This window comes from Brachyistius frenatus, unplaced genomic scaffold (assembly GCF_029030835.1).
Source record: "Brachyistius frenatus isolate BFR_SWC_R1_liver_20210118 unplaced genomic scaffold, ASM2903083v1 Contig_23, whole genome shotgun sequence".
Lineage (NCBI taxonomy): Eukaryota > Metazoa > Chordata > Actinopteri > Embiotocidae > Brachyistius > Brachyistius frenatus.
In genome coordinates, this window is record NW_027210622.1 from 3,080,385 (window position 1) to 3,096,873 (window position 16,489).

The 16,489-nt window shown below is 42.0% G+C and overlaps 1 protein-coding gene across 11 annotated transcripts in view; it reads right to left on the minus strand.

Moving 5' to 3' along the window:
• The window catches only part of ptprdb (protein tyrosine phosphatase receptor type Db), a 151,874-nt gene that overhangs the window by 101,412 nt on the left and 33,973 nt on the right, over window positions 1-16,489 (minus strand). For all 11 annotated transcript variants that reach the window (XM_069697402.1, XM_069697403.1, XM_069697405.1 and 8 more), the window contains exons 4-5: window positions 5,290-5,365; window positions 4,012-4,056 (exon numbers count right to left, since the gene is read on the minus strand). The gene's annotated coding sequence lies outside the window, so the exon portion shown is untranslated. The remainder of the gene's footprint in view (window positions 1-4,011; window positions 4,057-5,289; window positions 5,366-16,489) is intronic.

A 16,489-nucleotide genomic window follows, 5' to 3' on the forward strand; every position in this document is an offset into this window, starting at 1 on the left:
TTTCCACTACACTTTAATATTATATACTGTATATGTTGTTTGGGTCCACTGGACCCAATGGTAATAAATGAGTAGAAATTGTAGGTAAGAGCAGGTAAACATGGTAAAAACAGATCATAAAAAAGTAATAGATTTGCAGAATGTCCCCCCCGCACACGCTGCTTGCAGTAACACACACACGCTCATAAAATCCTATAATTCATTAGTTACTATTTCTTATCTATTCCCAAAATCAGGAATTAGCTGTCAATTAATCTAAATTTGGATTCATGGTCAATAAGTCCCTGGTGTCCTGCAGTCGAAAGAAAAAGGCAAATATGTGGCGCTCATGATAACACTGCACACAATGATGGGCGAATCTTTGGACAGGTTTTTAGACTAGCTGGTGACTGGCAACAGCTGCATGAGTAGAACCCTATACTGGCATTTTCTAATATTGTACAAAATATTGGACATCAGCATGTTGGTTATCTGGATGGTACTAAATCCAGATGGGATGAGAGGGAAGCTGTGTAATAGCTAGAAGCTAGGAAAGGCTTTTGTAAAACCTCAAATCCAGATAAAAAACTTAATATTGAATGGACCTCTGCTGCCATTGTGAAGAGGAATCAGGAGAATTCACACACACACACACACACACACACACACACACACACACACACACACACACACACACACACACACACACACACACACACACACACACACACACACACACACACACACACATGTCTACACATGTGTGTTTCTCTCCTACCTTGGCCTTTGAAAGTATGTCTGAATGAGTGATTTATCGTTCTAGGTTGTAAAGAGTGACAACAAGAGGAAGCGCCGTGACCTGTGTGAGCTCAAGGATAGAAAGACACAATGTAGATATAACAAATATATTTGTTTTACACAGTATACACAGATACTGTAAAACTGTGTCGCTCAGGTGGTTTATTGATTAGCATGTTTTTTGTGTTTAGCAAGGTTGTCATTTATGTTGAAAACAAAGAAGAAAAAACAATATATAATGTATATATTAATGTATTTCCATTTGTTGTCTTCCCAAGACAATAGACATCAAAAGTGATGAAAAACTTGTTTCATTAATTTTTTTCAAAATAAAGCATGCATGATGTCATGAAGCAGCTTGGATCATGAGAGCTGTTGTCTTTACTGTTAAACGACCACCACTTAACGTTGGAAATCTAGCTTTAAATTAGCCGTTAGTGATGACTTTTCTCTCTCCCTCTGTCCTGCTCTCTCTTTCTCTGTGTGTCTTATGTTTAGTTATTCTTCCCTCTTTTAGTGATAATGGTACATGGAACAAATGGAATACAGTTTTCCATTTTGCAGGCGAGGCTCAGTAAATTGAAAGTGCAGTTCCACACCTTGGGAATCAAATCAGCCATTGCCGTTGGCCTCTACACTGAGGTTTAGTTGCTTTTAGACATTTTAGTGCAGAAATATTACATATTACACGTTTAAATCAAAGCTGCAAGTCATCTCTCAGTTGCATGCAGTTCAACAAAGAGTTTTCTCTTCTATGTATTTCTAGTGCAAATACATTTCAGAGACCTGTAGTTGTAATGTTGTTTGATCCTTCATGAAAGAAAAACAAAAGGTAAAAACCTGCCCCAAATAATAAACAAATACGTTTTTTCTCTTATCCTGTGAATAATCTCAGGCTCCTCAGATTTATCTTGCAAGGCCATGTGCAGGTCTTGACCCTCACGCTGATAAACACTTTCTTAGAACACATCCATCCGTCATCTTCCTCTTATCCGGGGTCAAGTCATGGTGGTCGCAGGCCAAGCAAGCTGACCCAGACTTCCCTCTCCCCTGCAACATTTTCCAGCTCATCCCGGGGGATCCCGAGGAGTTCCTAGGCCAGCCAGGAGATATAATCCCTCCAGCGTGTCCTGGGTCTTCCCCGGGGTCTCCTGCCAGTTGGGCGTGCCTGATCAGATGCCCGAACCACCTCAGCTGACTCCTTTCGATGCGAAGGAGTAGCGCCTCAACTCCGAGTTCCCTCCTGATGTCCGAGCTCCTTACCCGATCTCTAAGGCAGAGCCCGGCCAACTCATTTACTTCTCATTTACTACTCATTTACTAGGGAACTCATTTCGGCCGCTTGTAGCTGCGACCTCATTGTTTTGGTCACGACCCAGAGCTCGTAACCATAGGTGAGGGTCGGAACGTAGATCGACCGGTAAACTGAAAGCTTCGCCTTCCGACTCAGCTCCCTTTTCACCAAAACAGTCCGGTGCAGCGCCTGTTGTACTGCTGCAGCCGCACCGATCCGCCTGTCGATCTCCCGCTCCATCCTCCCCTCATTCGTGAACAAGACCCCGAGATACTTAAACTCCTTCGCTTAAGGCAGGCACTCCGTTCCCACCTGGAGGGAGCAATCCACCGGTTTCCGGCACAGAACCATGGTCTCAGTTTTGGAAGTGCTAACCCTCATCCCCGCCGCTTCACACTCGGCTGCAAACTGCCCCAGTGAATGCTGGAGGTCGCGGTCCGAAGAAGCCAACAGGACCACATCATCTGCAAACAGAAGAGATGCGATCCGGAGACCCCCGAACCCGACGTTCTCCTCCCCCCGGCTGCGCCTAGATATCCTGTCCATGAAAGTCACAAACAAGATTGGTGACAAAGGACAGCCCTGGCGGAGGCCAACACCCACCGGAAACGAGTCTGACTTATTGCAGAGAATACGAACACAGTTCCCCCAACCGGTTGTACAGAGCCCGGATGGTCCGTTGCAACTGGTCCGGCACCCCGTACTTCCGCAGCCCCCCCCACAAAAACCCCAGAGCACCCGGTCGAAAGCCTTCTCCAAGTCCACAAAACACATGTAGACTGGATGGGCAAACTCCCAGGACCCTTCCAGTAGTGTTGCGAGGGTAAAGAGCTGGTCCACTGTTCCACGACTGGGACGGAATCCGCACTGCTCCTCTTGGATCTGAGGTTCAACAGACGGTCGGAGCCTCCTTTCCAGCACTCTGGCATAAGCTTTGCCCGGGAGGCTGAGCAGTGTGATACCCCGACAGTTGGAGCACACTCTCCGGTCCCCTTTTTTGAAAATGGGAACCACCACCCCGGTCTGCCAGTCCATAGGCACTGTTCCTGACCCCCATGCCACATTGAACACAGTTCAGAATTAATCAGCAACCTCAACTTGAGCCTCATTCTTGAGTCTGCATGGTGTCTCAAACCACAGTGTTTTACAGTTTCTGTGCTCACAAAGTCACAGGACATTTCTTTTGCTTGTACCAGTTTGCACAACAACTCCATTGACACCGCAATTTAAGTGATAAGTGATACTCATCGTGCTGGTCTGTGAGGCAGAGCAGGTTACTCTCAGCCCACTTTTTAGCCATCTCAGGATCCCTGTCTCTGTCGCTCCTACGCAGACAGTGTGTGTGTGTGTGTGTGTGTGTGTGTGTGTGTGTACACATGATTGACTGTATTTGAATGACTTATCTTGATCAAATTCCCAATTACACCGACAAGTGTCTCTTCAATGCTACGCTCTTTGTAGAGATAATCAAACAAACAGACATAAACATCTTACAAACACCCACTTTCACACACAAAACCTGGAAAACTGAAACACATGCTTACACACACACACACACACACACACACACACACACACACACACACACACACACACACACACACACACACACACACACACACACACACACACACACAAACGGGCCAGAGGCACCAGGCACTTCATTTCCTATTCCGCCCCCTCTCCTCATCTTCGTCTCCCTCATATTCCACTCTGGCCTCCCCAACATTCAACCCACTGTCACTATAGCAACCTCACACAGCGCTACCAGCAACCAGAGGCCTAATTATGTCATTGCAACATCTGTCAGAAAACTGATACACACACACACACACACTCAAACATTAATACAGCTGCACACGTTGAGGCTCACCAAGCAGCTCACAGGCATATGTTGGCAAACACACACAGCATCTCTAAACTGAAGATAACTTTCTTACCTTTGTTCATGGTTCATCCTGGAAGATGAAGTTGAAAAGTGGGAGCTGAAATAGAACAAGATTTTTCATGTGAGCTTGAACTGTCTGCACACTTGATCTATCTGCAGAAAAATAGATCGATTGTTTTTTGCACGGTTTTTCTTGGCCTGGAAGAATGATTTGCTAAAAAACCTGAGCTGATGAGACTGAGAGATAAATGTGGGGAGGCCTACAAGGCATTTGCTGATAAAAAAAAGAAAAGAAAATCAAGTCTGCTACAGATACATTCCTGCTGGGTATGTCACTCTGCTGCCACCTGTAGATTAGACCTGGTACTCCACATACACAAAGTCTCAGGACTCTGTCCTGAGAAGGTCCATCCAAATCTAACCAATTAAACTGGGAAAACTGGGGCTAGAAAATAAAAGGGTAGGTGAGTTGTGCAAACTAAGTTACTGCTCGGCCAGCTACTCTCAGCCCTGCAGTGTTTAACATGCTGTCTGATTACAAATCAATCCCCTTGATAACATCTCACTTCTTTCAGTGTTCAGTACATACGACTCCCAGTGAAGCACTCCGTCTTCTCAGTATACTCTGTGCATCATCTAACAATACTTTCAAAGAGTTTCACAAAATCTATTTTTGTTTTTGGAAGTTTGCAGAGGCTTGCTACCAAAATGAGTCACACACAAACTCAACTCAAACTCCAGCCAGCCTTTAGAAAAGGAAAGTGGCACTCAGAGCAACACACACAACCTACATGCAGCCTCTGCATCTTTTAACACACTGAAAAGGGGTGAGCGAATGCTTTATATTTAGAATGGTGACGCTATGCAAACTTGAGCGCTAACATGAGAGGAAAGCTCAGCGATGCGTTGAAAAGCTGCATATTCAATAATGTATCAGAGGCAGAATTTTAAAGACAGCTGGGGATCGCTGCTCTGTCTTGTCCTGTCTGCCAGTCTGTCTCTTTGCATGTTTTTCCTGCAGTCTGTCCACTGCGACAGCAGTAGACTTGCCACTCCTGTGGGGAGCTGATGTTTGCTTAAACTTTCCTCCTGTCGACAGTGTCTTCACTCACTTTGTCTGTCCCTGCAGGATGAGTCTCCCTCTGCTTTTTCTTCCCTTTCTTCAGCACAACAAAGATCGCCATCTCTTTTTCTCTTTCTTTTTGGTGTGTTTTTCTCAGTGGTCCTGCCGCAGCCTTTTAGCGAGATAAATTATATAGACATCTGGTCTGGATAGTAGAGGGAGGAAGTGTATGTGTGTGTGAAGGTCTCCATGATAATTACTGCTTACCTGTTTCAGTACACAGGCTCACTGTGCTGCTTCATCCTTGAGGAATGAAAGAGTAAGAAATCTCCCCAGAATTCTCCTGCGAGAGAGAAGAAGAGAGAAAGCAAAGGGGGTGGGAAGGGGAAGATGGAAAGTAGGAAAGGGATTAGGAACAGAGCCTTAGCCTTTCGGAACTCAATGCTCTTAAAGCCAACTCTGGCTTTCAACTAAGTTCCCCCTGTTTGTGTCTTCTTGCATTTGCCCTCACATTAGGGTGTGTGCTTATGTCATCGCATTCAGATCCAAGCATCCAATGTGAACCCTGAGTTCAACCACTGCAGCTGAGCTCTTCCAAAAGCAGTTTGGGTCAAATGGACAGCCCTGGCTGAACTCCTACACTGGGGGCTTTTAAGGCTTTTAAGGCTTCCATGCCAGCTACTTACAAGCCGTACGGGAGGAAGAGGGGCCGAGGAGCCGGAATGGGAAAAGCATAGAGCACCTCAGTATGATTAGTACACACTATGAAAGATCAAAGGGGTTGCATTAGGACACGTGTGAATACAAGCACAGAGGAATGTGAAATATACACAAAAAGAGACACACATATCGAGACACATCCATGTTCTTCCATGTTTTGTGACTGTGGTGACCCAGTGCCTTTATTCTGAATTCTTCTGCCATCTATGGAGCGCAGCCGAGTACACCAAGTCATAGCAAACGATCACTTCACTGGTGAACTGAAACCCAGATGGATCTCAGAGGATCACAGGCAGTTCTACAGTTATTTCTGGTATGACATCAGTCCTATAGATATCAGATATTTCAAACTTATTTTTATTTTTTTAAGTAATCAGAGTAGTTATGATATACGGTATACTAATTATTGTTGCAAGCTCTCATTTATAGTCAGCCATACGTTGCTGCAGGCTGTGACCAGTTACAGACATGATATCACAGAGCAAAAATAACAAAAGGGAGATTCCTTTTTTAATTATTGACAATATTAAGATGGTTAGATTGAATCTGTCCTTGGCAAATGGCAAAAGGTGCTATAACAAAGAGTCGCCACTAGTCTGTGCTGTTACACCGCTCCTGTGTTTGTGCTGCTGACCGACTTACTAAACAAGGGCAGAGACGATGATGGCAGCATACATTAAACTGCAGGATCCGATGATGTAAAGATCGGGAGTGATTTAATTGCAAATGAAAACTGGGACATATGCCATTACTGGTGCATTCTCTCACCTGTAAACACCAGATGCATTTAGGTCATAGTGACAACATCTTACGTAATGGAATCAAAAGCCATTTGAAGAATCTGTGTGTTTGCTTGCCTCTGATGATCTGCCTAAGATGTGATAGATTTCAGTGTTTCCCCATCTTGCATATATGTGCACCGTGGCAAATGGATGTGCACTAGGTGTGAAAACTGGTTCACACTTTATTTTCAGTTGATGACACATTCCTCCTTCGATTCCTCTGCACTTGCACAATGTTTCTTCTGTAACGATCAGACAATGGCTGGAGAAATCATTTGGGTGGGGGATTATTATAAGCATTGGTTACCCTCTATTGTGGGCGCCAGCTTCCTGCTCCATCATATTGTTTTCCTGTTGGGTTTCAATGCTCCCTGGTTGGAAACCACCTTGTTAGTGAGAATGTGCTTCACCTGTGCTGGCCCAGCAGAAGTAATTAAAGCCTCAGCAGCTTTGAGCAGGAGAGAGAGTCTGGAAACTAGATCATTTGGAAAGCTCATGTTGGTGTAAGCAATTTCCGTTTACAGCTCTTGCACAATATGAGACGACAGGTCATGTTTATCCTGCATCGGTGGACACAGCATTACCGTAAATTCCTCCCTGATTTTTGTGTGATAAAGTGGCACCCATGGTGAACGTCTGTCTGCAAACCCTTTTTCACTGCTTTGAATTTCTGTGAGGACTCCCATGGGAACCCTTCAGAGCATCCTTTGAAGCCCTTTTATGTTAATGTCTGAAGTGACTATTCAGTGAGAGTCAAAATGTTGATAGTAATTTTGAAGGGAATTCATCTCTCGGTGCTGCGTCTGGACATCACCTTAAAGGTTTCTGCTGGTTGCGGAAATGATTCAGGGCAAAGCGGCATATTATTTAGGTCACTGAAGTGCTTTCACATACCCTTTTCACACCATGATCCCAACTATTTCTGCACTGATCTGCACAGCAATGGCCCAGATAATTTTTTGATGTCTAACCCTAACCAGGGCAGCTCAGTGGAACTCGGCTTACTTTGGTTTGGCTTCACTCAGCATGTGTGAAACACTCTTCTTAGGCTTCTGTCAACTGGACTCAACATCAAGGCAAGTGGGTAAGCAGGGCAGCCGAGTGGGCATCATATGTCCGTCTCTTAAGCCTATTTTAAATGTAGTGCCAGAGGGCACATATAACACTGACATGATTACCTACAAACTCCATCTCCAGACACAATCCTCCTCGAGATGTACCATGTCTTTTTACAGTGGCAGTTCACTGTAAAGTGTTTCAAGATCATATGCTCACCACTACTGTTATTTTCTTGGGGAAATATATTTCAGCAGCAAATTGAAGTTTGTAAACATGTTTACTCTTTCAAAGTGTGTATGCAGCACTGATCAAAATTTGCCTGGAATGTTAAGGAGGTTGTTGCAGGTCAAGTTGGCAACAGGAACTCTCAGAGCGGCATGACACAGTTTTGCGTAAACAACTTGAACTTCTTTACAACTTGTGTGTGTGCGTGCGCCAGATACAAAATTTACACAAAGTGATAGGCATCTAATCTGCCCCCACAAGAATGATTATGCATTTTCAGAAGATACATGATACATGCACAAACGCCTGCAAGCCTTCTAAAGTGATTTGATGTTCCTGAACCTCTTCAGATTGAAAAAGGCCTTAAGTAAAATGAGAATTATTTAACTACAGTTACAACGTGCATGTTCCTTCACTCAACAGACAACCTGCATATGATAAAGTAAGATAAGGAGACGTATAAGACAAACACTCTTCAAATTCAGGTCTCACTTTAATCCTAAACTACATTAAAAAAAAAACGAGCTCCTCTTAAAACCTAAAGTAGGATAAGTACAAGTACATCCTGCACTTTGAGTTGAGTCAGATTACAATGTTCCAGGATGCCTTCATGTCTCAGTTTAATATACCAAATGCAAACTTGGGAGTTGAAACCAAATAAGTTTGTCTAAATCTTTCACCTCGGCTGGCCTTCTCCAACATATATTTATCCGCAACAAACATCTGGATGACAATAAAAGAGTCAGGCACATGAAAAAAATGCTATGAAGGGAAATAAATAATTGGTAGTTTTTATTTATCTCTTCCCAAAATGAAGAAAACAAAAGCTTATTTATGTGACCATTATTTCCCTTTTAAACACCACCAATTCCCCCTCATACACCCAGGCATAGGTTTTCAAGGTAGTTGGCACGCAGGTTGTTCCAAGCATCCCAGAGAATTTGTCTTAGTTGTTCTGTGTATGTAGGTGGTCTCAGTTGCCTCTGTTTCTTCATGTAATCCCAGACTGACTAATGTTGAGATCAGGGCTTTGTGGGGGCTATACCATCTGTTGCAGGACTCATGGTTCTTGAAGCTTAAATAGTTCTTTATGACTCTGGCAATGTGTTTGGAGTCGTCGTCATGCTGCAGAATTCATTCAGTACTGATCAGATGCCTCCATGATGGTATAGCATGTTGGATAAGAATGCTTTTCAGCATTGAGGAGACAAATAATTCAGTTATATCCCCAACTCAGTGAGCCCATGAGCACAAACCAGTGAGGAACCTCTACCGTGTTTCACCCTAACGGCATCCTTGAAACACTCTCCAGCTCTTCCCCAAATAAACTGCCTTGTCGCTTGGGCTTATCGATCAAAAAGACTTCCATAAAGACGACTTCAACAAGAACAACTTCTGACTAGACCTCTCTGGATTGTAGATGGGTACACGAGGGTCGCACTGGTCTCTTCCACTTCTGAGCTGAAGGTGCTCAGCTTTATGTGTTTTCACCTGCTGCACTGAGTTTCATTATATGACCACTGTTTCGGATCCTTGACCACCCTTGGAGAGCACATTTGGAAATCCGTCTGCTGCCAAGTTTCTGCCTGTCAGAGACCTTGCTGATAAAAGATGACCAGCTTGTCCTGCTGCTATTTTCACTCTTGCCATGAGTTTTAGATGAAACTGTCATTGACTGTCCCTCACTCTGTTTTATTTCTCTGTTTGGCTGTTTCTGATTCAGTTAATGGTTTGGTTTAAATTACATATTATGATGTTTATGATCAGGTATTTGTCACACTCATGTAACTACAGACTGGGCTAAATGCCTTAAAATTATTTTAGGTCTTTGTTCCGTTTGTAAATTGGTCTTTTACTTTACTTTCATTAACAGAATACAAATATCTTAATTCAATATTTATTTTTTTTGCAAAATGAATGTTTGGAAATCTAAAAAAAATAACATGCTTATGCATAAGATAGAAAATACCAAACAAACACGCACAGAATAGTATATCCTTGACTATTGACTAGAGGATCTTATTGCTCTGTGACACATGTTGTTTTTCAGCTCATTGTTTTGGACTACTCGCACAGCTTTACAATTAATCACCATAGGCTACAAAGTGAAAGCAGCGCGTACGAATAGCAGGCTGGACTGACTAAAACAGAAGTGTATTTCTTTCCTAAAACGCAAATGAGATGAACAGTTGAAAAACGTGGCTGGCACACCTCATATGTACACAAGACTTTACCTTTTTGGGGTTCATTCTCACTACTTTCATCAACTTTATTTCTAGTTATCACCAAAAAGCCTTTGATTAACCCACTGTACACAAAATCTTCCAACCTGAACCTGGCATGCACTAAATTTCAAAAAGACCTGATCCAAATGGGACCTGAACAGATCTCACCTGAATAGACCCGAGGATAATGAACTGGACTCACAATTTTGGTTAACAGACAGGAGTAGGAACGAGCAGCAATATAAAAATAATAATGTTAGACTGTGTAAAGTCTAACGAACTCATAACAATGATTCAATGACGAATTTATTTAAAAAAATGTATGTCCTACATCGATCTCCTGCAACAAGAATAAGAGCGATAATGAAAACAATTAATGAAAGACGAAGATACCACGCAGGCTCTGGTTTACATTTACACTCGGGATTCAGATTATGCCCATTAGTTAGCAGAGTTAGTAAAGAAAGAAACAGATAAAAAAAAAAGGCAGCGGATCCTTGATTTGCACTGACTGGACAGACTCCAAATTAATGATAATGTTGAAAGTATGCAAGTGTTTGCTAACATGTTCACCAATTCTGCCCTGCTAGGTGATGATATGGCAATCTTGTGTTAACAGCTAGTTGTGCCTCTCCCTAAAAAAAAAAAAAAAAAAAAAAAAAAATCGATTCATATAAATGCAACGTTATAGCAGCAAGAACCTTGATTTTCACACTTACATAAAGCTTGACGAGTTGCAAGAGACAGATTGAAAATTGTTGTAGCAATTCTGAATCGCCACCCCTCCGTCTCTTCACACACACGTACTTCCCGGATTCTATACTTCTCAGAATGCAACTAAATTGTGTCTTTGAAAGTCTTTCCACATCTTGTAAATGCCTACATCCTTTAAACTAAACAAATCTCTGTGAATAGTATGTGGTCTCTAAATCAAAGCTAAGTTAACACTGATGGCATAATTAGGCTCTCTTTGGAACTTACAAAGAACATATTTATATTTGGTTTGTTCCTTTAAGTTTAAAGGTCATTAGTTACATTAGTGATCGTATAGAAACAACAATCTGTTCACTTGTGTCTCTTGGCCAAACCACTTGAAACCGCCTGGACTACGCCTTCAAAGTTACAGCAAAAAGGGCTAAAAAGTAAGGAACATAAACATAATTTTCTAGCTTAGTGGTAGGCAGAATAGCCACAACAGAGGGGGGCTGTAAGCCATCTACAGCACAGCAAATTCCATGTAATAGCAGTGAATTGATTCAGTTTACACAAAGGATACAAACCCCCCTGCAGTGTCATGCCTTTGTGAAATAATCCTATATTTTCAAATTCTATCTAACAGTACATTGACGACAAAACCACGATGACTGTTCTCCAGAGCGGCAGATGCTACTGAGTGCTCGGGGTGGCCCCGTAGTCATGGATATATGGTGACAATTCTGAATTATCATTTGGTAGGTGCAACAAATTACTCAGTGGTGTCCTACTTTTAAAGACATATTAGACTCCACTGTGCTTGGGGCCAAGAGAGCGACTGACTGAGGGAGTGAAACAAGTGAAAGAAAGTGTCTACAACGCATAGGAGAAGTAAGAAAAATGAACGGATGTCATAGGTTGAAGGAGAGAGAGGAAGATATGGAGAATTATAGAAAATGAGAAAGGGCAAGGGAGATATAAGAGGGAGGAAGAACTTCTGAAGTAGAGAAACTTTGAAAGAGCTTTGCCCTACTCCATCTGCTCAGCTATCATCTTTGAAAGGCTAAATTACACAGTAATTCTAATTCCTTTGCACAGTTAACATGAAATTCTCTCAATGCTAACATACTAATTCTTTTACTGACAAAGACGATGGTTGCAGCTTTTCTCACCAAGAACCTACAGTTCGTAGTTTCAGAAGAGAAACACCTGACATTTTTCTTTCAAATGTGAGTGGGATGTAGTGTTAATTTAGGCAGAATAAATAGAGAAAGGTGGCAGGATGTCACCAGTGTGGTAGTGGGTGAGACCAACATGACCTGACACCTGGTTATTTTTTGCTTTTGACGAGGTCATAAATGTCAGGCAGATATTGGATTCCCACGAGTGCTGAATGGGAATGCTGGGGCCGAATATGAATGGCCACAGAATGACTGCAACGGATATCCTAATGAAGCCTCGCGCTCCTCCGAAAGTGACCCATTTTCTCTTTCTCTTCTCTTTTTTTCTCCCTCTTGCTGATACAGATGCCCCAAATTCTTCACAGGAAAAAATATGCATAAATTTAATTAAAATGACTAAAATTATTGGGATAGACTCTGATATCTCCTCTCTCTAAGCCATTAGTCGTTGGGTTTACTTGGATTCCAGCGGATGAGGCATCTGATGGGGTCAGTCTTCATTCTCAGGAGAAAATGTCACCATGGAAATGGTAAATTACAATAACACAAATGAACTTTCACTTTTAAAGGACAAGACGGAATTGAAAAGATGTTTTAACAGTATACCTGTGTGTGTCTTTATGTACATTTGTGTGGTTAGGTCTCAGTCCTCTCCTGGTTTTAAACTTAAATGATTTTCCTGCTGTCTTATGCAAAAATGTTAAGAAATATTAAAAGGATTTGAGGGGTTTAAGAAGTAAAAGTGTGGGGACCAGTCCAAACTGCAAAGCCTTGCAAGACAGCAGGGGATTTTGTTAAATATCTCGCAATTACAAAATTCCCTGGAGCAACTGATTATACAGCACTCAGACACCCACTATAAGTGCACAAGGTTGTTAGCTGAACAGAAGATGATCTGATTCGGTGCTTTGAACAGGCTGTGCTTTTCCAGGGGTCTTGGACAACCTGAGTAAGCTAAAATAGATTGTATATAAACTTTTCATGTTCATTTCATTTTACCTCCTATTTGTGCTGCTCATGTTGATGCAGGGTTCCTGAACAATAAATGATTCATGAACAAAATATAACTCCTCTTGTACTGATATCATGAGTGAAAAGGAGAGAAGAAATTGTATATTTCTGCCCATACATAAATCATAGGTGTAAGGGATTGTAATTTAAAATTCAGTAATTAGTTCACAGTTAGTTGGTACCCATGGTGCTTTACTTACACATTAGTGGGAGCTGTAATTTTTCTTTGGTTTGTGTTTCTTATGGCAACTAGTGGATGCAAAGTTGTCTTAAAATTTAAAGTGAACCCCATGCACCAAACTATTTTTTTTTCTGTTAGCAGGACAGATAAAAGTAATGTTGAATGAGAGATTAGATTAAATTACAGGCCCAATCCCAATGTCCACCCTAAACCCTCACTGATTTAGCTGACATCACAGCTGTAGTGTTTTAGTTTGATGGCTGAAATGGTATAAAAAGCAAAATGGGACACTTCATCGTGACATCACACCTTGCTGGCATCGCCATTGGAAAATAAAAAACACCACAACTCAAAAAAAAAAAGAATGATTAAATGAATCATGAAAAATATGATATATATATATATATAGATAGATAGATAGATAGATAGATAGATAGATAGATAGATAGAAGCCTATACGTTGGATATATTTAGGCCTATATAATGTTTATTCGTTTTAGCTAATTACCAGAAAAGGCATTAATGTTAGTAAGTCAAATGCAGACATTTAACTTAAAAAAAACAAAAAAAAACTTTACAAACGTGCAATAAATAATCACAGCAGCGAGCAGCCAGGTGGTGTTTCTTCTAACATCCTCCATGCTTTGTTTGTTTACACTCTGTGGGTAGCAGACTACGGGCAGGACAACAAGAAGGGTCCAGCCAGCTGTAGCAGGACCTTATTGGAGAGAAGACGACCACGTTGAGCATGTCGCTAATTTTGCTATGAACTGTGGGTAATTCCCTTTGGCAAAAGCTTCAGAAATGCAGACTTACAGAAAGGGCGCTTAAAGGGGTCAGAATGTCCACCAGAGGGCCCTCACAGACTCGATGATTTGACACTGGGACAGCCCTAAACCCTCACGGACTTACCGGAAACACGCCTCAAAGTCTGTGAGTCTGATAGGGTGGACATTGGGATTGGGCCACAGAAGCTATTAGGAAAAGAGGCTAACTCAAACATGACGTCATAACTTTGACTCTCTATTTATCTTAGTTAGAATTATTCATTGGCCTCTTGCTTTCAGATCATAGTCTCCAGTATGTGTTAAATTTGGTGGGGGGAGATGAGGAGTAATTTCACAGTAGTCTTGTGTACAAGTTTTTAGTTCTTAGTCATCCTGCTAACATTTAAGAATCGCCTGGTTATGTACTGAAACATTATTCAAGCTGTTGATGGTCAGTAAATACTTTTAAAATGTGGGCTACGTTTTTAACCTGTTAAAAGGCAATGAGTAATATAACTGATTACTTTTGTGATTAATTAGTAAAAGTAATTAGTAAAATAATTGAATTAACTTTTTTTAAATTTTGTTTGATTAGGTTTCTAGTAATTAATTAAATTTTTTCAAGCATCTTGCCCAAGGCTATTATTCACAGACATAGTTTTGAGACTACTTTACAATGGTTTCTAAGGTGATACTACAATCTGGCCATTTGGTGTAAACTGTTGTTTTTTCCTGCTCTGATGGCATTCACTTTTCACAACAGGAAGGAGGAACAGATTTCTCCTGTCACCGCTTCTGTATGTGTGTGTGTGTGTGTGTGTGTCTATATTCATGTGTTTGTTTCTTTCCGAGCATCTGCTGTCATCCGGTTGGTGAAAAACGAGGTGAATATAAGTCATCCAGTGAGAGGTAGTCACTAATAGGATAGAGGTCGCTCCCTCTTCACTACCCTGGCACATAGACACAACTTGTGCACACACAGACTGACTCAGACACACACACACACACACACCTCCACAGGAATGAGCTATGGCCTTATTACCCACCTCACTTCCTTGCAGCCGGTGTCCTCCCGTAAAAGCACAACACTGTTCCTATCCTCTAACCTACACATTCTCAATCTATCCATCCATCCATACTTCCATCTATCCATCCAGCCGTGCCCCCCCCCCTTCCCAGTCTCAATTCCACCTCCACCTTTTCTTGTGACTTTTTCTCCTTCGCCTCCTCCCCACCTTACCATTCCCCCATACTTATTTTCTCATTACCTCATTCGCTCCTTGGTACCACACCTCCCATCACCCCTCCTTCCTCCTTCCTTTGGCACTTCCCTCTCTCCTCACCTCGAGCACCTGATTTCTACCCTGCATTAAAATAGCTTCTTCTGCACCTCTTTTCCCCCACACAGCACCTACCTGATTTACTCAGATCTCTCCTTTACTGCTCTACTCCTTCCTCTCTGCTTCAATCCTACCGTAACTTGACCCTTTCCTTTCCTTTCCTTTCCTTTCCTTTCCTTTCCTTTCCTTTCCTTTCCTTTCCTTTCCTTTCCTTTCCTTTCCTTTCCTTTCCTTTCCTTTCCTTTCCTTTCCTTTCCTTTCCTTTCCTTTCCTTTCCTTTCCTTTCCTTTCCTTTCCTTTCCTTTCCTTTCCTTTCCTTTCCTTTCCTTTCCTTTCCTTTCCATACTCTTCTGAACTTTCATCTTACACCTCCCCGCTTGATCTATTAATCTCTCCCTGTTCTCGCTTAGTCTTCCTTATCCCCTTGGCTCCTTTCCTCCCTTCCTCCTTCTCTCCCTCCCTCTTTCTCACCCTATTTCTCTCCACCTCTCCCAGCTTCAGCACCTGCTGCTGAAGCTGTCCAGACTGGCAATGAAATGCAAACGGAGAAAGGTAGGAGGTGGATGGGAGACAACACAAATAGGGGTTGGCTATGTGCAAAAATAGGTGGATAAAAAGAAAAACAGACTCTGAGAAGAGTATGAGCAAAGAAAAAAAGGAGATGGGACTGCTTGAGGAGAAAGATAAAGTGGCTTGAAGAATCGTGTGGTGCAATGAAAGAGTGCAGAGATATAATAAAAGGCTTCTTAATTTAAAGTCCTTTTCTAGAAGCAAAAAGTTCCACTACTTCATCCTGGTTCATTTCGTGGTGTCACATTCATTGTTCTGTTCTAAATTGTTTGGCCCTGCCAGCAAACACAACAGCAATAGTTTTCTATGGTTGACTGAACACCTCTGTCCACCCATCTGTAATTTCATTTTTTTGATTTGCGCCCCATTTTTTCAAAAGTTCAGATAAACCCAGTTGTTGCACACATTGTATCAGTGAAAGAACATGATCTAAGGGGACTTTCTCCGTTTCTTCCTGTGGAACGACATGAATGAAATCTGTGGCATCAGCCCTGTCATATTGTGAGAGGAGGAAGGAGGGAGGATGAAGAAATAGAGGTCTCAGTCGAGTGATGAGGGAAATGAGGACAAACAGATGCTAGATTACATCTTTGTGTGACAGTTACACACATACAGAGATTTTGTTTGATGGTCTGCATGTTGTGTGTGTGTGTGTGTGTGTGTGTGCTTGACAGGAGGAGGTGTCCTGCCTGTCTGTAGCAGGATGTGATAAT